The sequence below is a fragment of the Gambusia affinis genome, linkage group LG08 (assembly GCF_019740435.1).
Source record: "Gambusia affinis linkage group LG08, SWU_Gaff_1.0, whole genome shotgun sequence".
In the NCBI taxonomy this organism is placed as follows: Eukaryota; Metazoa; Chordata; class Actinopteri; order Cyprinodontiformes; family Poeciliidae; genus Gambusia; species Gambusia affinis.
In genome coordinates this window covers 20,078,929-20,099,814 of record NC_057875.1, presented here as the reverse complement: position 1 = coordinate 20,099,814, position 20,886 = coordinate 20,078,929, and the positions used below count along the sequence as shown (strand labels likewise).

The following is a 20,886-nucleotide window of genomic DNA, read 5'->3' as shown; positions in this document are numbered from 1 at the left end:
CACTGGTACGTGTCTCTCAATGTTTTGCCCAAAAAAAAGGACCTTTAACCCTAGAGAGAAGCACGGTGAACCCTACCAAGAGGTAGTCAGGGCAAAAAGTGTAGAAGCCCAGACGGCTGTGCTGCTTTACAAAAGGCTTTAGCCGGGAGAGCTTCGTGGCTTACGGCCACACTACCTTGAGAACGCCCGATCTCGTCTGATCTCGGAAGCTAAGCAGGGTCGGGCCTGGTTAGTACTTGGATGGGAGACCGCCTGGGAATACCAGGTGCTGTAAGCCTTTTGGTGCAGCAGAGGGTGCTGCTGCCTATACAATGGTTTCACATTGATGCACACTGGTAGGTGTTTCTCAATGTTTTGCACAAGAAAAGGACCTTTAACCCTAGAGAGAAGCACGGTGAACCCTACCAAGAGGTAGTCAGGGCAAAAAGTGTAGAAGCCCAGACGGCTGTGCTGCTTTACAAAAGGCTTTAGCCGGGAGAGCTTCGTGGCTTACGGCCACACTACCTTGAGAACGCCCACCTGCTGTGGCCACGCCCACCAGAGTGGTGCAGTGCAGCACAGAGGCAGCAGAGTTGTTTGCAGAGCCTCTGATTGTTTGTGTCTTTCTTTCATTTAAATTACTTTTGTTTTTTGTAATTTTGGGGAGGTTTTTTTTCTTTGTCGTTTTTTTTTCCTCCCCAACAGTTTTTACTGTTGGGGGGGTAGTGTTTTTTTTGTTACTTTATGGAAACTTTTAAAGTTCCAACAATGGCTTCGAGTCAAGAAGGAAATAGGGTGGAAGATGCAGCTGAACAGGGAAAAGGAAAAGAAAGATTTGAAAGAGATAATACCGTGCAGGTGGAGATAAGTGGAGAGGAGAAGATTTCTGTTTTGGAATTAATGAAAAACATTAGATTTTTGTGTGGAGGACTATTAGCATGTAGACTGTTAACGGACAGGAAATATGAAATAACTCTAAGTAATACCCAAGCAAAAAAAAGGCTTTTGGACGGCTTCAAAATGGGATCTTCGACTGTCATGGCTAAAGAACTCACAAATGATGAACTGATCGTATCTTTTTTGGGACTACCAGCATACATAACCGACGAGGAAATACACAGGAAACTTCAAACCTGGGGAGTGAAGGCAATTTCTGACATCAAGCGTCGGGTGTGGCCGGGAACCAAGATTGCGGACGGAACAAGGTTTGTGAAAGTTAAATTTAATGAAACTGTGCAGTCTCTGCCTTATTCTGTAAAATTTAACACTGCGTTAGGACCAGAATATTTCAGAGTCATTCATGACAGACAAGTTAAAGTGTGTAGATTATGCTTACAACCAGATCATATTTTAAGAGACTGTCCTGAGTTTTTCTGTCACTCCTGCGGAGTCCAGGGGCATTATGCGAGAGAATGTTCTAGCAGGAAGAAAGAAAAGAATTGCATATTGTGTAACAATAAAATGGATAATTGCATTTGTAACAAAAGTGAGTCTGAAGATCAAGATCAGGGTCCTGTTTTGTTTTCAGAAGAAACAGGAAATGAAAGTGCTGAGGTGAGTGAAATAGAGGATGGAGAGGAAGAAGGGAAAAGTGAGCAGGAGGAGATGTGCGAGGATGAAGGATGTGAAAATGGTCTGGATTTGGAGCGGGCTGCTGCGGGTGTGCGCCCAGACTCGGAGGTGTCTGGGTGCGTGGTGCAGTTGTTCCGTCTCGGTCGGCTGCTGCTCGACGAACGCAGCCGTTTTAGATCTGGTTGAGGAAGAGCGGGAAGAAGTTGCTGCTCTTCCTCCCAATACAGAAACAGATGTGTCACAGTCCCCAATCCTGTCGCAGGATCACCTGCCATCCTTTCAAACCCATCATGAAGCTCTACCACAGAGATCTAAAATGGCTTCGGAAATGGAATCGGACCCTGATCTTGATCTTGCCAAAATTATACATTCAAGGAAGCGACTTAGTACTTTAACAACGAAGAAACCCAAAAGGAAAAATAAAACACAATGATCAAGGTAATCTGCTCTTTCACAACAATACTCATGATACTTCTCTCGCTTAATGCCCGTGGGCTCCGCAGAGAACATAAAGCAGATGCTATTATTTTTCAAACATCTTTTGATATTCTTTGTTTGCAAGAAACCAAATGGGATAGTTTGAAAGAAGAAGAAATGTCAAATAAATGGAAGGGGAAAATGTTCTCATCTGTATCTGGTACACAAGCAGGTGGGGTGGCTATATTTTTCAGAGAGGGTTTGTTGTGTAATTGTCATTTGGTTTATAAAGATAATGAAGGAAGATTGTTAATAGTAGATTTCTTTTATAAAAATAAATTATGTAGGTTGATCAACATTCATGCACCAAATATAGACACACAAAGGAAAAGATTTTTTCAAGATTTAAGAAAATGGTTCATAAAAAATTGTATTATAATAGGTGACTTCAACATAACACTCACAAAATCGGATATTTCAAATAATTGTACGTTTTCTGCAGATTTTAGCAGAAGCACACTGTTTGACATCATCACACATAATAGTTTAATAGATATTTGGAGACTTTTTCATCCAGGGAAGAAACAATTCACAAGAAAACAAATAATTTTAGGAAAGTTAAAACAATCAAGACTTGACTTGTGCCTGATCTCGTCTTCTCTTGTCCCCGAGGTGTCGTCCTGTCTCATCCGAGACAACGCCTGGAGCGACCACTCCTTCCTGCAGGTTGAGATGGGACGAGGCATCAGAAATGGGGGTCTCTGGTGTCTGAATGCTGCTCTTCTTCAGGATGAAGCTTACAGAGGTGAAATCGGCGTCCTGCTGCAGACCCTGAGTGGGGAAATGGATCACACTGACAACCTGTTGGAATGGTGGGATCAGGCAAAATCAAGAATCAAAAACTGTTCAATAAAATATAGTAAACAAAAAAAGAGAAGAGAGATGCATGATGAAAATATCCTAAGAAGAAAGTTAAATATTGAATTAGATAAACTTGAAAATGATCCAAGCAGAGATATCACAGATTATGTAGTAATCAAAAAACAACTTGATCAAGTAGAAATAAACAAATGTAAAGGAGCCATTATTCGCAGCAAGGCTAAATATTTAACAGATGGTGAGAAATCTACAGCTTTCTTTCTTGCTCAGGAAAAGCGTAAGCAAATAAATGCAACAATAAATGAATTAATAAATGAGAAAGGGGAGAAAGTATCAGACATAACAAGCATCTTAGAAACAGTTCAGACTTTTTACTCTAAGCTTTTCACAAGTGAAAACATTTCTGAGGAAAAAATAAATCAGGTTGTCGGTGTGATCGATTCCTCACTCTCTCGGGAAGACAGTCTCTGCTGCGATGCTCCGTTGACAGAGGAAGAAGTTCAACATGCCATCAATTCTTTAAACAACAATAAAAGCCCTGGACATGATGGCATTACTGCTGAATTTTACAAACAGTTCAAAGATCAAATTAGCAAAATATTATTGCGGGTTTTCTCTGTCATGGAGCAGACGAAGTGCACACCCAGGACTTTTGCACAAGGGGTCATAACTATTCTTTACAAAAACAAAGGGGACAAAAGCAATTTAGAAAATTACAGACCCATCAGTTTATTGAACACAGATTACAAAATATATTCCAAGATACTAGCAAACAGGTTAAAATCAGTCATAGGTACCATAATCAGTTCATCTCAAGCCTACGGCATTCCTGAAAGAAACATTTCCGATACAGTATTGTCAATAAATCAAACTATTCAAACCATGGTCAATTCACAAGGAATATTTCTCAATGTAGATTTCAGCAAAGCTTTTGACAGGGTAGAACACAATTTTCTATGGGCAGTTTTAAATAAATTTGGATTTGGTCAGTCATTTATCAGCAGGTTACAGTTATTATATTCAAATGCAGAAAGTACAGTTAAATGCAATGGTCACTTCACAGATTACTTCCGATTATACAGGTCAGTCAGACAGGGGTGTCCTCTGTCCTCCCTGCTCTACAGCCTGGTGGCCGAGCCTCTCGCCGCCTTGATTAAACAAGATAAAAACATTCAAGGCATAAAATCACCACAAGGCAACATCAGCAAAATATTTCAGTTTGCGGATGACACATCAATAACAGTTAAAAATGAAAGCAGTCTGGATTTGGTCATTACACATTTGCATACTTATGGTTCAGCTTCAGGGGCAAAAATCAATACAACTAAGTCAGAAATCATGTATTGCGGCGAGGCGGCTCGGACGCCGGGAAGATGGGAGTTTAGGGAGGTGGAGGACACGGTCAAGGTCCTGGGTGTGTACCTCGGTAAGCGGCAAGAAGCAGCGAGAGACGAGACCTGGAAAAGCATTACCATAAAAGTTCAAAAACAACTCAACCTGTGGAATCAAAGGAAATTAACCATTAAAGGAAAAGTAGTCATCATAAACAGTTTAATCATTTCAAAAATCATTTATCCGCTCAGTGTTTACGAACTCCCAAATCAAGTGCTCAATAAATTCAACAGTCAAATCTCAAACTTTATCTGGAAAAGCAGAAGTAATTTAATTAGTCATAAAACAATGATTGCTCCGTACAAAGAAGGAGGACTCAAATTGGCAGACATTCAATCCAAAAAACAAGCAATAAGAATCAAACTCATCTCCAGGTTTCTAACGTCTCCCATTAAACACGTCTGGCATGATTATTTTCTATCCCATTTGCAATCTTTTGGTACAAAAAATATCTTCAATCTATGTTCAATCTGCAGTTTAAAACAAACACAAATAGACGGTTTCTTCACAGAATGTTTTGATGCTTGGAATAAAATCAGATTTCAGTTAATAACCCATATCAAGTATAGGTCTTGTCTCTCGCTGCCGATTTTCAACAATCCTGAGGTGGTCTGCGAAGGCGGGATGCTGAATTTCACATCTTGGAGAAGAGCTGGCATTCACACCTTTGGGCAGGTTTTGAATGATCGAGGATCAGTGGATATTAACAAAATTTTCAGTCTTTTCAGAATATCCAAAATACCCTACAAAAGGAACACCATCGTACAGAATGCTAAAAAGATTCAGGCCGCTTTGCCTTTCCACTGTTCTTCGATCATTGGCAGGAGAGGACGACATCAGGAGGTGCAGGATGACGCCCCGACCTTCCATCTCATAATCGGTACTCAAAAAATAAACATTGGCTCAGTTTCAACAAAAAAATGGTATCAAATTCTCATCTCCCAAACTGTTAAAGAACCGGCATCACATAAACAATGGTTAAAACTTTTCCCCAGCATACCAGTATATAACATTTGGTCAAATTCATATTACAAATTAAATCATCATCAAGCAAACAATACAGATTTCTTATTAAAACATAGAAGAATTTTTACGGGCGTCATCCTGCACCAAATAAACAAGGAAAAGTTTGCACAGTTTGTCTTTCAGACCCTGAGACCCTCGAGCACCTGTTCCTCCGCTGTCCCGGCTGCACCCTCTTCTGGGAAAGGATCCACCACCTCATCAAAAGCATCTTCACAAATCTTCTGTTGGACAAGAATGAATGGGACTGGATAAGACTTTTTGGATTTCGTAAACCATATGGACAGCTGACAAAGTATCAACTCTACCTCTGTAACATCATCCTTTCTTTGGCTAGACACACCATTTGTACTTGGATGGGAGACCGCCTGGGAATACCAGGTGCTGTAAAAACTTTTTGGACCACTTTATACAATGGTTTCACATTGATGCACACTGGTACGTGTCTCTCAATGTTTTGCCCAAAAAAAAGGACCTTTAACCCTAGAGAGAAGCACGGTGAACCCTACCAAGAGGTAGTCAGGGCAAAAAGTGTAGAAGCCCAGACGGCTGTGCTGCTTTACAAAAGGCTTTAGCCGGGAGAGCTTCGTGGCTTACGGCCACACTACCTTGAGCATGATCTCGTCTGATCTCGGAAGCTAAGCAGGGTCGGGCCTGGTTAGTACTTGGATGGGAGACCGCCTGGGAATACCAGGTGCTGTAAGCCTTTTGGTGCAGCTGCCTATACAATGGTTTCACATTGATGCACACTGTGCGTGTCTCTCAATGTTTTGCCCAAAAAAGGACCTTTAACCCTAGAGTGAAGCACGGTGAACCCTACCAAGAGGTAGTCAGGGCAAAAAGTGTAGAAGCCCAGACGGCTGTGCTGCTTTACAAAAGGCTTTAGCCGGGAGAGCTTCGTGGCTTACGGCCACACTACCTTGAGAACGCCCGATCTCGTCTGATCTCGGAAGCTAAGCAGGGTCGGGCCTGGTTAGTACTTGGATGGGAGACCGCCTGGGAATACCAGGTGCTGTAAGCCTTTTGGTGCAGCAGACTGCTGCCTATACAATGGTTTCACATTGATGCACACGTGTCTCTCAATGTTTTGCCCAAAAAAGGACCTTTAACCCTAGAGAGAAGCACGGTGAACCCTACCAAGAGGTAGTCAGGGCAAAAAGTGTAGAAGCCCAGGCACGGCTGTGCTGCTTTACAAAAGGCTTTAGCCAGGAGAGCTTCGTGGCTTACGGCCACACTACCTTGAGAACGCCCGATCTCGTCTGATCTCGGAAGCTAAGCAGGGTCGGGCCTGGTTAGTACTTGGATGGGAGACCGCCTGGGAATACCAGGTGCTGTAAGCCTTTTGGTGCTGCTGCCTATACAATGGTTTCACATTGATGCACACTGTGTCTCTCAATGTTTTGCCCAAAAAGGACCTTTAACCCTAGAGAAGCACGGTGAACCCTACCAAGAGGTAGTCAGGGCAAAAGTGTAGAAGCCCAGACGGCTGTGCTGCTTTACAAAGGCTTTAGCCGGAGAGCTTCGTGGCTTACGGCCACACTACCTTGAGAACGCCCGATCTCGTCTGATCTCGGAAGCTAAGCAGGGTCGGGCCTGGTTAGTACTTGGATGGGAGACCGCCTGGGAATACCAGGTGCTGTAAGCCTTTTGGTGCTGCTGCCTATACAATGGTTTCACATTGATGCACACTGGTACGTGTCTCTCAATGTTTTGCCCAAAAAAAAGGACCTTTAACCCTAGAGAGAAGCACGGTGAACCCTACCAAGAGGTAGTCAGGGCAAAAAGTGTAGAAGCCCAGACGGCTGTGCTGCTTTACAAAAGGCTTTAGCCGGGAGAGCTTCGTGGCTTACGGCCACACTACCTTGAGAACGCCCGATCTCGTCTGATCTCGGAAGCTAAGCAGGGTCGGGCCTGGTTAGTACTTGGATGGGAGACCGCCTGGGAATACCAGGTGCTGTAAGCCTTTGGTGCAGCAGAGGTGCTGCTGCCTATACAATGGTTTCACATTGATGCACACTGGTACGTGTCTCTCAATGTTTTGCCCTCCAAAAAAGGACCATTAACCCTAGAGAGAAGAACGGTGAACCCTACCAAGAAGTTGTCAGGGCAAAAAGAGTAGAAGCCCAGACGGCTGTGCTGCTTTACAAAAGGCTTTAGCCGGGAGAGCTTCGTGGCTTACGGCCACACTACCTTGAGAACGCCCGATCTCGTCTGATCTCGGAAGCTAAGCAGGGTCGGGCCTGGTTAGTACTTGGATGGGAGACCGCCTGGGAATACCAGGTGCTGTAAGCCTTTTGGTGCAGCAGAGGGTGCTGCTGCCTATACAATGGTTTCACATTGATGCACACTGGTACGTGTCTCTCAATGTTTTTGCCCAAAAAAAAGGACCTTTAACCCTAGAGAGAAGCACGGTGAACCCTACCAAGAGGTAGTCAGGGCAAAAAGTGTAGAAGCCCAGACGGCTGTGCTGCTTTACAAAAGGCTTTAGCCGGGAGAGCTTTGTGGCTTACGGCCACACTACCTTGAGAACGCCCGATCTCGTCTGATCTCGGAAGCTAAGCAGGGTCGGGCCTGGTTAGTACTTGGATGGGAGACCGCCTGGGAATACCAGGTGCTGTAAGCCTTTTGGTGCAGCAGAGGTGCTGCTGCCTATACAATGGTTTCACATTGATGCACACTGTACGTGTCTCTCAATGTTTTGCCCAAAAAAGGACCTTTAACCCTAGAGAGAAGCACGGTGAACCCTACCAAGAGGTAGTCAGGGCAAAAGTGTAGAAGCCCAGACGGCTGTGCTGCTTTACAAAAGGCTTTAGCAGGAGAACTTCGTGGCTTACGGCCACACTACCTTGAGAACGCCCGATCTCGTCTGATCTCGGAAGCTAAGCAGGGTCGGGCCTGGTTAGTACTTGGATGGGAGACCGCCTGGGAATACCAGGTGCTGTAAGCCTTTTGGTGCAGCAGAGGTGCTGCTGCCTATACAATGGTTTCACATTGATGCACACTGGTACGTGTCTCTCAATGTTTTGCCCAAAAAAAAGGACCTTTAACCCTAGAGAGAAGCACGGTGAACCCTACCAAGAGGTAGTCAGGGCAAAAAGTGTAGAAGCCCAGGCGGCTGTGCTGCTTTACAAAGGCTTTAGCCGGGAGAGCTTGTGGCTTACGGCCACACTACCTTGAGCATGCCCGATCTCGTCTGATCTCGGAAGCTAAGCAGGGTCGGGCCTGGTTAGTACTTGGATGGGAGACCGCCTGGGAATACCAGGTGCTGTAAGCCTTTGGTGCAGCAGAGGTGCTGCTGCCTATACAATGGTTTCACATTGATGCACACTGATGCGTGTCTCTCAATGTTTTGCCCAAAAAAGGACCTTTAACCCTAGAGAAGCACGGTGAACCCTACCAAGAGGTAGTCAGGGCAAAAAGTGTAGAAGCCCAGGCAGCTGTGCTGCTTTACAAAAGGCTTTAGCCGGGAGAGCTTCGTGGCTTACGGCCACACTACCTTGAGAACGCCCGATCTCGTCTGATCTCGGAAGCTAAGCAGGGTCGGGCCTGGTTAGTACTTGGATGGGAGACCGCCTGGGAATACCAGGTGCTGTAAGCCTTTTGGTGCAGCAGAGGGTGCTGCTGCCTATACAATGGTTTCACATTGATGCACACTGGACGTGTCTCTCAATGTTTTGCCCAAAAAAGGACCTTTAACCCTAGAGAGAAGCACGGTGAACCCTACCAAGAGGTAGTCAGGGCAAAAGTGTAGAAGCCCAGGCGGCTGTGCTGCTTTACAAAAGGCTTAGCAGGAGAGCTTGTGGCTTACGGCCACACTACCTTGAGAACGCCCGATCTCGTCTGATCTCGGAAGCTAAGCAGGGTCGGGCCTGGTTAGTACTTGGATGGGAGACCGCCTGGGAATACCAGGTGCTGTAAGCCTTTTGGTGCAGCAGAGGGTGCTGCTGCCTATACAATGGTTTCACATTGATGCACACTGGTAGGTGTCTCTCAATGTTTTGCCCAAAAAAAAGGACCTTTAACCCTAGAGAGAAGCACGGTGAACCCTACCAAGAGGTAGTCAGGGCAAAAAGTGTAGAAGCCCAGACGGCTGTGCTGCTTTACAAAAGGCTTTAGCCGGAGAGCTTAACGTGGCTTACGGCCACACTACCTTGAGAACGCCCGATCTCGTCTGATCTCGGAAGCTAAGCAGGGTCGGGCCTGGTTAGTACTTGGATGGGAGACCGCCTGGGAATACCAGGTGCTGTAAGCCTTTTGGTGCTGCTGCCTATACAATGGTTTCACATTGATGCACACTGGTACGTGTATCTCAATGTTTTGCCCAAAAAAAAGGACCTTTAACCCTAGAGAGAAGCACGGCGAACCCTACCAAGAGGTAGTCAGGGCAAAAAGTGTAGAAGCCCAGACGGCTGTGCTGCTTTACAAAAGGCTTTAGCCGGAGAGCTTCGTGGCTTACGGCCACACTACCTTGAGAACGCCAGATCTCGTCTGATCTCGGAAGCTAAGCAGGGTCGGGCCTGGTTAGTACTTGGATGGGAGACCGCCTGGGAATACCAGGTGCTGTAAGCCTTTTGGTGCTGCTGCCTATACAATGGTTTCACATTGATGCACACTGGTACGTGTCTCTCAATGTTTTTGCCCAAAAAAAAGGACCTTTAACCCTAGAGAGAAGCACGGTGAACCCTACCAAGAGGTAGTCAGGGCAAAAAGTGTAGAAGCCCAGACGGCTGTGCTGCTTTACAAAAGGCTTTAGCCGGGAGAGCTTCGTGGCGTGCGGCCACACTACCTTGAGAACGCCCGATCTCGTCTGATCTCGAAGCTAAGCAGGGTCGGGCCTGGTTAGTACTTGGATGGGAGACCGCCTGGGAATACCAGGTGCTGTAAGCCTTTTGGTGCAGCAGAGGGTGCTGCTGCCTATACAATGGTTTCACATTGATGCACACTGGTACGTGTCTCTCAATGTTTTTGCCAAAAAAAAGGACCTTTAACCCTAGAGAGAAGCACGGTGAACCCTACCAAGAGGTAGTCAGGGCAAAAAGTGTAGAAGCCCAGACGGCTGTGCTGCTTTACAAAAGGCTTTAGCCGGGAGAGCTTCGTGGCTTACGGCCACACTACCTTGAGAACGCCCGATCTCGTCTGATCTCGGAAGCTAAGCAGGGTCGGGCCTGGTTAGTACTTGGATGGGAGACCGCCTGGGAATACCAGGTGCTGTAAGCCTTTTGGTGCAGCAGAGGGTGCTGCTGCCTATACAATGGTTTCACATTGATGCACACTGGTACGTGTCTCTCAATGTTTTTGCCAAAAAAAAGGACCTTTAACCCTAGAGAGAAGCACGGTGAACCCTACCAAGAGGTAGTCAGGGCAAAAAGTGTAGAAGCCCAGACGGCTGTGCTGCTTTACAAAAGGCTTTAGCCGGGAGAACTTCGTGGCTTACGGCCACACTACCTTGAGAACGCCCGATCTCGTCTGATCTCGGAAGCTAAGCAGGGTCGGGCCTGGTTAGTACTTGGATGGGAGACCGCCTGGGAATACCAGGTGCTGTAAGCCTTTTGGTGCAGCAGAGGGTGCTGCTGCCTATACAATGGTTTCACATTGATGCACACTGGTACGTGTCTCTCAATGTTTTTGCCCAAAAAAAGGACCTTTAACCCTAGAGAGAAGCACGGTGAACCCTACCAAGAGGTAGTCAGGGCAAAAAGTGTAGAAGCCCAGACGGCTGTGCTGCTTTACAAAAGGCTTTAGCCGGGAGAGCTTCGTGGCTTACGGCCACACTACCTTGAACGCCCGATCTCGTCTGATCTCGGAAGCTAAGCAGGGTCGGGCCTGGTTAGTACTTGGATGGGAGCCTGGGAATACCAGGTGCTGTAAGCCTTTGGTGCAGCAGAGGTGCTGCTGCCTATACAATGGTTTCACATTGATGCACACTGGTACGTGTCTCTCAATGTTTTGCCCAAAAAAAAGGACCTTTAACCCTAGAGAGAAGCACGGTGAACCCTACCAAGAGGTAGCCAGGGCAAAAAGTGTAGAAACCCAGACGGCTGTGCTGCTTTACAAAAGGCTTTAGCCGGAGAACTTCGTGGCTTACGGCCACACTACCTTGAGAACGCCCGATCTCGTCTGATCTCGGAAGCTAAGCAGGGTCGGGCCTGGTTAGTACTTGGATGGGAGACCGCCTGGGAATACCAGGTGCTGTAAGCCTTTGGTGCAGCAGAGGTGCTGCTGCCTATACAATGGTTTCACATTGATGCACACTGGTATGCGTGTCTCTCAATGTTTTGCCCAAAAAAGGACCTTTAACCCTAGAGAGAAGCACGGTGAACCCTACCAAGAGGTAGTCAGGGCAAAAAGTGTAGAAGCCCAGTCGGCTGGGCTGCTTTACAAAAGGCTTTAGCCGGGAGAACTGTGGCTTACGGCCACACTACCTTGAGAACGCCCGATCTCGTCTGATCTCGGAAGCTAAGCAGGGTCGGGCCTGGTTAGTACTTGGATTGAGACCGCCTGGGAATACCAGGTGCTGTAAGCCTTTGGTGCAGCAGAGGGTGCTGCTGCCTATACAATGGTTTCACATTGATGCACACTGGTACGTGTCTCTCAATGTTTTGCACAAAAAAAAGGACCTTTAACCCTAGAGAGAAGCACGGTGAACCCTACCAAGAGGTAGTCAGGGCAAAAAGTGTAGAAGCCCAGGCGGCTGTGCTGCTTTACAAAAGGCTTTAGCAGGAGAGCTTTGTGGCTTACGGCCACACTACCTTGAGAACGCCGATCTCGTCTGATCTCGGAAGCTAAGCAGGGTCGGGCCTGGTTAGTACTTGGATGGGAGACCGCCTGGGAATACCAGGTGCTGTAAGCCTTTTGGTGCAGCAGAGGTGCTGCTGCCTATACAATGGTTTCACATTGATGCACACTGGTGCGTGTCTCTCAATGTTTTGCCCAAAAAGGACCTTTAACCCTAGAGAGAAGCACGGTGAACCCTACCAAGAGGTAGTCAGGGCAAAAGTGTAGAAGCCCAGGCGGCTGTGCTGCTTTACAAAAGGCTTTAGCAGGAGAGCTTCGTGGCTTACGGCCACACTACCTTGAAGCGCCCGATCTCGTCTGATCTCGGAAGCTAAGCAGGGTCGGGCCTGGTTAGTACTTGGATGGGAGACCGCCTGGGAATACCAGGTGCTGTAAGCCTTTTGGTGCAGCAGAGGGTGCTGCTGCCTATACAATGGTTTCACATTGATGCACACTGGTACGTGTCTCTCAATGTTTTGCCCAAAAAAAAGGACCTTTAACCCTAGAGAGAAGCACGGTGAACCCTACCAAGAGGTAGTCAGGGCAAAAAGTGTAGAAGCCCAGACGGCTGTGCTGCTTTACAAAAGGCTTAGCCGGGAGAGCTTCGTGGCTTACGGCCACACTACCTTGAGAACGCCCGATCTCGTCTGATCTCGGAAGCTAAGCAGGGTCGGGCCTGGTTAGTACTTGGATGGGAGACCGCCTGGGAATACCAGGTGCTGTAAGCCTTTTGGTGCTGCTGCCTATACAATGGTTTCACATTGATGCACACTGGTACGTGTCTCTCAATGTTTTTGCCCAAAAAAAAGGACCTTTAACCCTAGAGAGAAGCACGGTGAACCCTACCAAGAGGTAGTCAGGGCAAAAAGTGTAGAAGCCCAGACGGCTGTGCTGCTTTACAAAAGGCTTTAGCCGGGAGAGCTTTGTGGCTTACGGCCACACTACCTTGAGAACGCCCGATCTCGTCTGATCTCGGAAGCTAAGCAGGGTCGGGCCTGGTTAGTACTTGGATGGGAGACCGCCTGGGAATACCAGGTGCTGTAAGCCTTTTGGTGCTGCTGCCTATACAATGGTTTCACATTGATGCACACTGGTACGTGTCTCTCAATGTTTTTGCCCAAAAAAAAGGACCTTTAACCCTAGAGAGAAGCACGGTGAACCCTACCAAGAGGTAGTCAGGGCAAAAAGTGTAGAAGCCCAGACGGCTGTGCTGCTTTACAAAAGGCTTTAGCCGGGAGAGCTTCGTGGCTTACGGCCACACTACCTTGAGAACGCCCGATCTCGTCTGATCTCGGAAGCTAAGCAGGGTCGGGCCTGGTTAGTACTTGGATGGGAGACCGCCTGGGAATACCAGGTGCTGTAAGCCTTTTGGTGCAGCAGAGGGTGCTGCTGCCTATACAATGGTTTCACATTGATGCACACTGGTACGTGTCTCTCAATGTTTTGCCCAAAAAAAAGGACCTTTAACCCTAGAGAGAAGCACGGTGAACCCTACCAAGAGGTAGTCAGGGCAAAAAGTGTAGAAGCCCAGACGGCTGTGCTGCTTTACAAAAGGCTTTAGCCGGGAGAGCTTCGTGGCTTACGGCCACACTACCTTGAGAACGCCCGATCTCGTCTGATCTCGGAAGCTAAGCAGGGTCGGGCCTGGTTAGTACTTGGATGGGAGACCGCCTGGGAATACCAGGTGCTGTAAGCCTTTTGGTGCTGCTGCCTATACAATGGTTTCACATTGATGCACACTGGTACGTGTCTCTCAATGTTTTTGCCCAAAAAAAAGGACCTTTAACCCTAGAGAGAAGCACGGTGAACCCTACCAAGAGGTAGTCAGGGCAAAAAGTGTAGAAGCCCAGGCGGCTGTGCTGCTTTACAAAAGGCTTTAGCCGGGAGAGCTTCGTGGCTTACGGCCACACTACCTTGAGAACGCCCGATCTCGTCTGATCTCGGAAGCTAAGCAGGGTCGGGCCTGGTTAGTACTTGGATGGGAGACCGCCTGGGAATACCAGGTGCTGTAAGCCTTTTGGTGCAGCAGAGGGTGCTGCTGCCTATACAATGGTTTCACATTGATGCACACTGGTACGTGTCTCTCAATGTTTTTGCCAAAAAAAAGGACCTTTAACCCTAGAGAGAAGCACGGTGAACCCTACCAAGAGGTAGTCAGGGCAAAAAGTGTAGAAGCCCAGACGGCTGTGCTGCTTTACAAAAGGCTTTAGCCGGGAGAACTTAAGTGGCTTACGGCCACACTACCTTGAGAACGCCCGATCTCGTCTGATCTCGGAAGCTAAGCAGGGTCGGGCCTGGTTAGTACTTGGATGGGAGACCGCCTGGGAATACCAGGTGCTGTAAGCCTTTGGTGCAGCAGAGGTGCTGCTGCCTATACAATGGTTTCACATTGATGCACACTGGTACGTGTCTCTCAATGTTTTGCCCAAAAAAAAGGACCTTTAACCCTAGAGAGAAGCACGGTGAACCCTACCAAGAGGTAGTCAGGGCAAAAAGTGTAGAAGCCCAGACGGCTGTGCTGCTTTACAAAAGGCTTTAGCAGAGAGCTTCGTGGCTTACGGCCACACTACCTTGAGAACGCCCGATCTCGTCTGATCTCGGAAGCTAAGCAGGGTCGGGCCTGGTTAGTACTTGGATGGGAGACCGCCTGGGAATACCAGGTGCTGTAAGCCTTTTGGTGCAGCAGAGGGTGCTGCTGCCTATACAATGGTTTCACATTGATGCACACTGGTACGTGTCTCTCAATGTTTTTGCCAAAAAAAAGGACCTTTAACCCTAGAGAGAAGCACGGTGAACCCTACCAAGAGGTAGTCAGGGCAAAAAGTGTAGAAGCCCAGACGGCTGTGCTGCTTTACAAAAGGCTTTAGCCGGGAGAGCTTCATGGCTTATGGCCACACTACCTTGAGAAAGCCCGATCTCGTCTGATCTCGGAAGCTAAGCAGGGTCGGGCCTGGTTAGTACTTGGATGGGAGACCGCCTGGGAATACCAGGTGCTGTACGCCTTTTGGTGCAGCAGAGGGTGCTGCTGCCTATACAATGGTTTCACATTGATGCACACTGGTACGTGTCTCTCAATGTTTTGCCCAAAAAAAAGGACCTTTAACCCTAGAGAGAAGCACGGTGAACCCTACCAAGAGGTAGTCAGGGCAAAAAGTGTAGAAGCCCAGACGGCTGTGCTGCTTTACAAAAGGCTTTAGCCGGGAGAGCTTCGTGGCTTACGGCCACACTACCTTGAGAACGCCCGATCTCGTCTGATCTCGGAAGCTAAGCAGGGTCGGGCCTGGTTAGTACTTGGATGGGAGACCGCCTGGGAATACCAGGTGCTGTAAGCCTTTTGGTGCAGCTGCCTATACAATGGTTTCACATTGATGCACACTGGTACGTGTCTCTCAATGTTTTGCCCAAAAAAAAGGACCTTTAACCCTAGAGAGAAGCACGGTGAACCCTACCAAGAGGTAGTCAGGGCAAAAAGTGTAGAAGCCCAGACGGCTGTGCTGCTTTACAAAAGGCTTTAGCCGGGAGAACTTCGTGGCTTACGGCCACACTACCTTGAGAGCGTGATCTCGTCTGATCTCGGAAGCTAAGCAGGGTCGGGCCTGGTTAGTACTTGGATGGGAGACCGCCTGGGAATACCAGGTGCTGTAAGCCTTTGGTGCAGCAGAGGTGCTGCTGCCTATACAATGGTTTCACATTGATGCACACTGATGTACGTGTCTCTCAATGTTTTGCCCAAAAAGGACCTTTAACCCTAGAGAGAAGCACGGTGAACCCTACCAAGAGGTAGTCAGGGCAAAAGTGTAGAAGCCCAGACGGCTGTGCTGCTTTACAAAAGGCTTTAGCCGGAGAGCTTCGTGGCTTACGGCCACACTACCTTGAGAGAACGGATCTCGTCTGATCTCGGAAGCTAAGCAGGGTCGGGCCTGGTTAGTACTTGGATGGGAGACCGCCTGGGAATACCAGGTGCTGTAAGCCTTTTGGTGCAGCAGAGGGTGGTGCTGCTGCCTATACAATGGTTTCACATTGATGCACACTGGTACGTGTCTCTCAATGTTTTGCCCCAAAAAAAGGACCTTTAACCCTAGAGAGAAGCACGGTGAACCCTACCAAGAGGTAGTCAGGGCAAAAAGTGTAGAAGCCCAGACGGCTGTGCTGCTTTACAAAAGGCTTTAGCCGGGAGAGCTTCGTGGCTTACGGCCACACTACCTTGAGAACGCCCGATCTCGTCTGATCTCGGAAGCTAAGCAGGGTCGGGCCTGGTTAGTACTTGGATGGGAGACCGCCTGGGAATACCAGGTGCTGTAAGCCTTTTGGTGCAGCAGAGGTGCTGCTGCCTATACAATGGTTTCACATTGATGCACACTGGTACGTGTCTCTCAATGTTTTGCCCACCAAAAAAAGGACCTTTAACCCTAGAGAGAAGCACGTGAACCCTCCAAGAGGTAGTCAGGGCAAAAGTGTAGAAGCCCAGGCACGGCTGTGCTGCTTTACAAAAGGCTTTAGCCGGGAGAGCTTTGTGGCTTACGGCCACACTACCTTGAGAACGCCCGATCTCGTCTGATCTCGGAAGCTAAGCAGGGTCGGGCCTGGTTAGTACTTGGATGGGAGACCGCCTGGGAATACCAGGTGCTGTAAGCCTTTGGTGCAGCAGAGGTGCTGCTGCCTATACAATGGTTTCACATTGATGCACACTGGCACGTGTCTCTCAATGTTTTGCCCAAAAAAGGACCTTTAACCCTAGAGAGAAGCACGGTGAACCCTACCAAGAGGTAGTCAGGGCAAAAAGTGTAGAATCCCAGACGGCTGTGCTGCTTTACAAAAGGCTTTAGCCGGGAGAGCTTCGTGGCTTACGGCCACACTACCTTGAGAACGCCGATCTCGTCTGATCTCGGAAGCTAAGCAGGGTCGGGCCTGGTTAGTACTTGGATGGGAGACCGCCTGGGAATACCAGGTGCTGTAAGCCTTTTGGTGCAGCAGAGGGTGCTGCTGCCTATACAATGGTTTCACATTGATGCACACTGGTAGGTGTCTCTCAATGTTTTGCCCAAAAAAAAGGACCTTTAACCCTAGAGAGAAGCACGGTGAACCCTACCAAGAGGTAGTCAGGGCAAAAAGTGTAGAAGCCCAGACGGCTGTGCTGCTTTACAAAGGCTTTAGCCAGGAGAGCTTAAGCTTACGGCCACACTACCTTGAGAACGCCCGATCTCGTCTGATCTCGGAAGCTAAGCAGGGTCGGGCCTGGTTAGTACTTGGATGGGAGACCGCCTGGGAATACCAGGTGCTGTAAGCCTTTGGTGCTGCTGCCTATACAATGGTTTCACATTGATGCACACTGGTACGTGTCTCTCAATGTTTTGCCCAAAAAAAAGGACCTTTAACCCTAGAGAGAAGCACAGTGAACCCTACCAAGAGGTAGCCAGGGCAAAAAGTGTAGAAGCCCAGACGGCTGTGCTGCTTTACAAAAGGCTTTAGCCGGGAGAGCTTCGTGGCTTACGGCCACACTACCTTGAGAACGCCCGATCTCGTCTGATCTCGGAAGCTAAGCAGGGTCGGGCCTGGTTAGTACTTGGATGGGAGACCGCCTGGGAATACCAGGTGCTGTAAGCCTTTTGGTGCTGCTGCCTATACAATGGTTTCACATTGATGCACACTGGTACGTGTCTCTCAATGTTTTGCCCAAAAAAAAGGACCTTTAACCCTAGAGAGAAGCACGGTGAACCCTACCAAGAGGTAGTCAGGGCAAAAAGTGTAGAAGCCCAGACGGCTGTGCTGCTTTACAAAAGGCTTTAGCCGGGAGAGCTTCGTGGCTTACGGCCACACTACCTTGAGAACGCCCACCTGCTGTGGCCACGCCCACCAGAGTGGTGCAGTGCAGCACAGAGGCAGCAGAGTTGTTTGCAGAGCCTCTGATTGTTTGTGTCTTTCTTTCATTTAAATTACTTTTGTTTTTTGTAATTTTGGGGAGGTTTTTTTTCTTTGTCGTTTTTTTTTCCTCCCCAACAGTTTTTACTGTTGGGGGGGTAGTGTTTTTTTGTTACTTTATGGAAACTTTTAAAGTTCCAACAATGGCTTCGAGTCAAGAAGGAAATAGGGTGGAAGATGCAGCTGAACAAGGAAAAGGAAAAGAAAGATTTGAAAGAGATAATACCGTGCAGGTGGAGATAAGTGGAGAGGAGAAGATTTCTGTTTTGGAATTAATGAAGAACATTAGATTTTTGTGTGGAGGACTTTTAGCATGTAGACTGTTAACTGACAGGAAATATGAAATAACTCTAAGTAATACCCAAGCAAAAAAAAGGCTTTTGGACGGCTTCAAAATGGGATCATCGACTGTCATGGCTAAAGAACTCACAAATGATGAACTGATCGTATCTTTTTTGGGACTACCAGCATACATAACCGACGAGGAAATACACAGGAAACTTCAAACCTGGGGAGTGAAGGCAATTTCTGACATCAAGCGTCGGGTGTGGCCGGGAACCAAGATTGCGGACGGAACAAGGTTTGTGAAAGTTAAATTTAATGAAACTGTGCAGTCTCTGCCTTATTCTGTAAAATTTAACACTGCGTTAGGACCAGAATATTTCAGAGTCATTCATGACAGACAAGTTAAAGTGTGTAGATTATGCTTACAACCAGATCATATTTTAAGAGACTGTCCTGAGTTTTTCTGTCACTCCTGCGGAGTCCAGGGGCATTATCTTGAGAGAATGTTCTAGCAGGAAGAAAGAAAAGAATTGCATATTGTGTAACAATAAAATGGATAATTGCATTTGTAACAAAAGTGAGTCTGAAGATCAAGATCAGGGTCCTGTTTTGTTTTCAGAAGAAACAGGAAATGAAAGTGCTGAGGTGAGTGAAATAGAGGATGGAGAGGAAGAAGGGAAAAGTGAGCAGGAGGAGATGTGCGAGGATGAAGGATGTGAAAATGGTCTGGATTTGGAGCGGGCTGCTGCGGGTGTGCGCCCGGACTCGGAGGTGTCTGGGGTGCGTGGTGCAGTTGTTCCGTCTCGGGTCGGCTGCTCGACGAACGCAGCCGTTTTAGATCTGGTTGAGGAAGAGCGGGAAGAAGTTGCTGCTCTTCCTCCCAATACAGAAACAGATGTGTCACAGTCCCCAATCCTGTCGCAAGATCACCTGCCATCCTTTCAAACCCATCATGAAGCTCTACCACAGAGATTTAAAATGGCTTCGGAAATGGAATCGGACCCTGATCTTGATCTTGCCAAAATTATACATTCAAGGAAGCGACTTAGTACTTTAACAACGAAGAAACCCAAAAGGAAAAATAAAACACAATGATCAAAGTAATCTGCTCTTTCACAACAATACTCATGATACTTCTCTCGCTTAATGCCCGTGGGCTCCGCAGAGAACATAAAGCAGATGCTATTATTTTTCAAACATCTTTTGATATTCTTTGTTTGCAAGAAACCAAATGGGATAGTTTGAAAGAAGAAGAAATGTCAAATAAATGGAAGGGGAAAATGTTCTCATCTGTATCTGGTACACAAGCAGGTGGGGTGGCTATATTTTTCAGAGAGGGTTTGTTGTGTAATTGTCATTTGGTTTATAAAGATAATGAAGGAAGATTGTTAATAGTAGATTTCTTTTATAAAAATAAATTATGTAGGTTGATCAACATTCATGCACCAAATATAGACACACAAAGGAAAAGATTTTTTCAAGATTTAAGAAAATGGTTCATAAAAAATTGTATTATAATAGGTGACTTCAACATAACACTCACAAAATCGGATATTTCAAATAATTGTACGTTTTCTGCAGATTTTAGCAGAAGCACACTGTTTGACATCATCACACATAATAGTTTAATAGATATTTGGAGACTTTTTCATCCAGGGAAGAAACAATTCACAAGAAAACAAATAATTTTAGGAAAGTTAAAACAATCAAGACTTGACTTGTGCCTGATCTCGTCTTCTCTTGTCCCCGAGGTGTCGTCCTGTCTCATCCGAGACAACGCCTGGAGCGACCACTCCTTCCTGCAGGTTGAGATGGGACGAGGCATCAGAAATGGGGGTCTCTGGTGTCTGAATGCTGCTCTTCTTCAGGATGAAGCTTACAGAGGTGAAATCGGCGTCCTGCTGCAGACCCTGAGTGGGGAAATGGATCACACTGACAACCTGTTGGAATGGTGGGATCAGGCAAAATCAAGAATCAAAAACTGTTCAATAAAATATAGTAAACAAAAAAAGAGAAGAGAGATGCATGATGAAAATATCCTAAGAAGAAAGTTAAATATTGAATTAGATAAACTTGAAAATGATCCAAGCAGAGATATCACGGATTATGTAGTAATCAAAAAACAACTTGATCAAGTAGAAATAAACAAATGTAAAGGAGCCATTATTATCAGCAAGGCTAAATATTTAACAGATGGTGAGAAATCTACAGCTTTCTTTCTTGCTCAGGAAAAGCGTAAGCAAATAAATGCAACAATAAATGAATTAATAAATGAGAAAGGGGAGAAAGTGTCAGACATAACAAGCATCTTAGAAACAGTTCAGACTTTTTACTCTAAGCTTTTCACAAGTGAAAACATTTCTGAGGGAAAAATAAATCAGGTTGTCGGTGTGATCGATTCCTCACTCTCTCGGGAAGACAGTCTCTGCTGCGATGCTCCGTTGACAGAGGAAGAAGTTCAACATGCCATCAATTCTTTAAACAACAATAAAAGCCCTGGACATGATGGCATTACTGCTGAATTTTACAAACAGTTCAAAGATCAAATTAGTAAAATATTATTGCGGGTTTTCTCTGTCATGGAGCAGGCAGAAGTGCACACCCAGGACTTTTGCACAAGGGGTCATAACTATTCTTTACAAAAAA

The 20,886-nt window shown here is 46.9% G+C and overlaps 32 non-coding genes and 6 pseudogenes across 32 annotated transcripts; all 38 read left to right on the top strand.

Moving 5' to 3' along the window:
• Positions 1-158: 158 nt before the first annotated feature.
• LOC122836393 lies at positions 159-277 on the top strand. The gene has a single exon (XR_006371538.1). It is a non-coding gene; the product is annotated as a 5S ribosomal RNA (ribosomal RNA).
• A 5,576-nt stretch (positions 278-5,853) lies between these two features.
• LOC122836344 lies at positions 5,854-5,968 on the top strand (annotated as a pseudogene).
• A 196-nt stretch (positions 5,969-6,164) lies between these two features.
• On the top strand, positions 6,165-6,283 carry LOC122836391. The gene has a single exon (XR_006371536.1). It is a non-coding gene; the product is annotated as a 5S ribosomal RNA (ribosomal RNA).
• A 200-nt stretch (positions 6,284-6,483) lies between these two features.
• On the top strand, positions 6,484-6,602 carry LOC122836390. The gene has a single exon (XR_006371535.1). It is a non-coding gene; the product is annotated as a 5S ribosomal RNA (ribosomal RNA).
• Positions 6,603-6,788: 186 nt separating this feature from the next.
• On the top strand, positions 6,789-6,907 carry LOC122836389. Its single transcript, XR_006371534.1, has one exon. It is a non-coding gene; the product is annotated as a 5S ribosomal RNA (ribosomal RNA).
• Positions 6,908-7,106: 199 nt separating this feature from the next.
• LOC122836388 lies at positions 7,107-7,225 on the top strand. The gene has a single exon (XR_006371533.1). It is a non-coding gene; the product is annotated as a 5S ribosomal RNA (ribosomal RNA).
• Positions 7,226-7,435: 210 nt separating this feature from the next.
• Positions 7,436-7,554, top strand: LOC122836387. Its single transcript, XR_006371532.1, has one exon. It is a non-coding gene; the product is annotated as a 5S ribosomal RNA (ribosomal RNA).
• A 212-nt stretch (positions 7,555-7,766) lies between these two features.
• LOC122836386 lies at positions 7,767-7,885 on the top strand. The gene has a single exon (XR_006371531.1). It is a non-coding gene; the product is annotated as a 5S ribosomal RNA (ribosomal RNA).
• A 205-nt stretch (positions 7,886-8,090) lies between these two features.
• On the top strand, positions 8,091-8,209 carry LOC122836385. Its single transcript, XR_006371530.1, has one exon. It is a non-coding gene; the product is annotated as a 5S ribosomal RNA (ribosomal RNA).
• A 208-nt stretch (positions 8,210-8,417) lies between these two features.
• LOC122836306 lies at positions 8,418-8,536 on the top strand. Its single transcript, XR_006371471.1, has one exon. It is a non-coding gene; the product is annotated as a 5S ribosomal RNA (ribosomal RNA).
• Positions 8,537-8,741: 205 nt separating this feature from the next.
• LOC122836384 lies at positions 8,742-8,860 on the top strand. Its single transcript, XR_006371529.1, has one exon. It is a non-coding gene; the product is annotated as a 5S ribosomal RNA (ribosomal RNA).
• A 204-nt stretch (positions 8,861-9,064) lies between these two features.
• Positions 9,065-9,183, top strand: LOC122836383. Its single transcript, XR_006371528.1, has one exon. It is a non-coding gene; the product is annotated as a 5S ribosomal RNA (ribosomal RNA).
• Positions 9,184-9,395: 212 nt separating this feature from the next.
• On the top strand, positions 9,396-9,514 carry LOC122836382. Its single transcript, XR_006371527.1, has one exon. It is a non-coding gene; the product is annotated as a 5S ribosomal RNA (ribosomal RNA).
• Positions 9,515-9,712: 198 nt separating this feature from the next.
• LOC122836313 lies at positions 9,713-9,831 on the top strand. The gene has a single exon (XR_006371478.1). It is a non-coding gene; the product is annotated as a 5S ribosomal RNA (ribosomal RNA).
• Positions 9,832-10,031: 200 nt separating this feature from the next.
• LOC122836338 lies at positions 10,032-10,149 on the top strand (annotated as a pseudogene).
• Positions 10,150-10,360: 211 nt separating this feature from the next.
• Positions 10,361-10,479, top strand: LOC122836370. The gene has a single exon (XR_006371516.1). It is a non-coding gene; the product is annotated as a 5S ribosomal RNA (ribosomal RNA).
• A 211-nt stretch (positions 10,480-10,690) lies between these two features.
• On the top strand, positions 10,691-10,809 carry LOC122836359. Its single transcript, XR_006371505.1, has one exon. It is a non-coding gene; the product is annotated as a 5S ribosomal RNA (ribosomal RNA).
• Positions 10,810-11,020: 211 nt separating this feature from the next.
• LOC122836345 lies at positions 11,021-11,133 on the top strand (annotated as a pseudogene).
• Positions 11,134-11,341: 208 nt separating this feature from the next.
• On the top strand, positions 11,342-11,460 carry LOC122836352. The gene has a single exon (XR_006371499.1). It is a non-coding gene; the product is annotated as a 5S ribosomal RNA (ribosomal RNA).
• Positions 11,461-11,667: 207 nt separating this feature from the next.
• On the top strand, positions 11,668-11,785 carry LOC122836334 (annotated as a pseudogene).
• A 209-nt stretch (positions 11,786-11,994) lies between these two features.
• On the top strand, positions 11,995-12,112 carry LOC122836325. Its single transcript, XR_006371489.1, has one exon. It is a non-coding gene; the product is annotated as a 5S ribosomal RNA (ribosomal RNA).
• Positions 12,113-12,317: 205 nt separating this feature from the next.
• On the top strand, positions 12,318-12,435 carry LOC122836308. The gene has a single exon (XR_006371473.1). It is a non-coding gene; the product is annotated as a 5S ribosomal RNA (ribosomal RNA).
• Positions 12,436-12,645: 210 nt separating this feature from the next.
• On the top strand, positions 12,646-12,764 carry LOC122836342. The gene has a single exon (XR_006371498.1). It is a non-coding gene; the product is annotated as a 5S ribosomal RNA (ribosomal RNA).
• Positions 12,765-12,964: 200 nt separating this feature from the next.
• LOC122836330 lies at positions 12,965-13,083 on the top strand. Its single transcript, XR_006371494.1, has one exon. It is a non-coding gene; the product is annotated as a 5S ribosomal RNA (ribosomal RNA).
• Positions 13,084-13,283: 200 nt separating this feature from the next.
• Positions 13,284-13,402, top strand: LOC122836318. The gene has a single exon (XR_006371483.1). It is a non-coding gene; the product is annotated as a 5S ribosomal RNA (ribosomal RNA).
• Positions 13,403-13,613: 211 nt separating this feature from the next.
• LOC122836307 lies at positions 13,614-13,732 on the top strand. Its single transcript, XR_006371472.1, has one exon. It is a non-coding gene; the product is annotated as a 5S ribosomal RNA (ribosomal RNA).
• Positions 13,733-13,932: 200 nt separating this feature from the next.
• Positions 13,933-14,051, top strand: LOC122836296. Its single transcript, XR_006371461.1, has one exon. It is a non-coding gene; the product is annotated as a 5S ribosomal RNA (ribosomal RNA).
• A 212-nt stretch (positions 14,052-14,263) lies between these two features.
• LOC122836284 lies at positions 14,264-14,382 on the top strand. The gene has a single exon (XR_006371450.1). It is a non-coding gene; the product is annotated as a 5S ribosomal RNA (ribosomal RNA).
• Positions 14,383-14,589: 207 nt separating this feature from the next.
• Positions 14,590-14,708, top strand: LOC122836273. The gene has a single exon (XR_006371439.1). It is a non-coding gene; the product is annotated as a 5S ribosomal RNA (ribosomal RNA).
• Positions 14,709-14,919: 211 nt separating this feature from the next.
• Positions 14,920-15,038, top strand: LOC122836327. The gene has a single exon (XR_006371491.1). It is a non-coding gene; the product is annotated as a 5S ribosomal RNA (ribosomal RNA).
• Positions 15,039-15,249: 211 nt separating this feature from the next.
• Positions 15,250-15,368, top strand: LOC122836416. Its single transcript, XR_006371559.1, has one exon. It is a non-coding gene; the product is annotated as a 5S ribosomal RNA (ribosomal RNA).
• Positions 15,369-15,567: 199 nt separating this feature from the next.
• On the top strand, positions 15,568-15,684 carry LOC122836335 (annotated as a pseudogene).
• A 206-nt stretch (positions 15,685-15,890) lies between these two features.
• LOC122836336 lies at positions 15,891-16,008 on the top strand (annotated as a pseudogene).
• A 214-nt stretch (positions 16,009-16,222) lies between these two features.
• LOC122836403 lies at positions 16,223-16,341 on the top strand. Its single transcript, XR_006371548.1, has one exon. It is a non-coding gene; the product is annotated as a 5S ribosomal RNA (ribosomal RNA).
• Positions 16,342-16,552: 211 nt separating this feature from the next.
• Positions 16,553-16,671, top strand: LOC122836392. The gene has a single exon (XR_006371537.1). It is a non-coding gene; the product is annotated as a 5S ribosomal RNA (ribosomal RNA).
• A 207-nt stretch (positions 16,672-16,878) lies between these two features.
• LOC122836324 lies at positions 16,879-16,996 on the top strand. Its single transcript, XR_006371488.1, has one exon. It is a non-coding gene; the product is annotated as a 5S ribosomal RNA (ribosomal RNA).
• A 208-nt stretch (positions 16,997-17,204) lies between these two features.
• LOC122836377 lies at positions 17,205-17,323 on the top strand. The gene has a single exon (XR_006371522.1). It is a non-coding gene; the product is annotated as a 5S ribosomal RNA (ribosomal RNA).
• A 198-nt stretch (positions 17,324-17,521) lies between these two features.
• On the top strand, positions 17,522-17,640 carry LOC122836266. The gene has a single exon (XR_006371433.1). It is a non-coding gene; the product is annotated as a 5S ribosomal RNA (ribosomal RNA).
• The last annotated feature ends 3,246 nt before the right edge of the window (positions 17,641-20,886 follow it).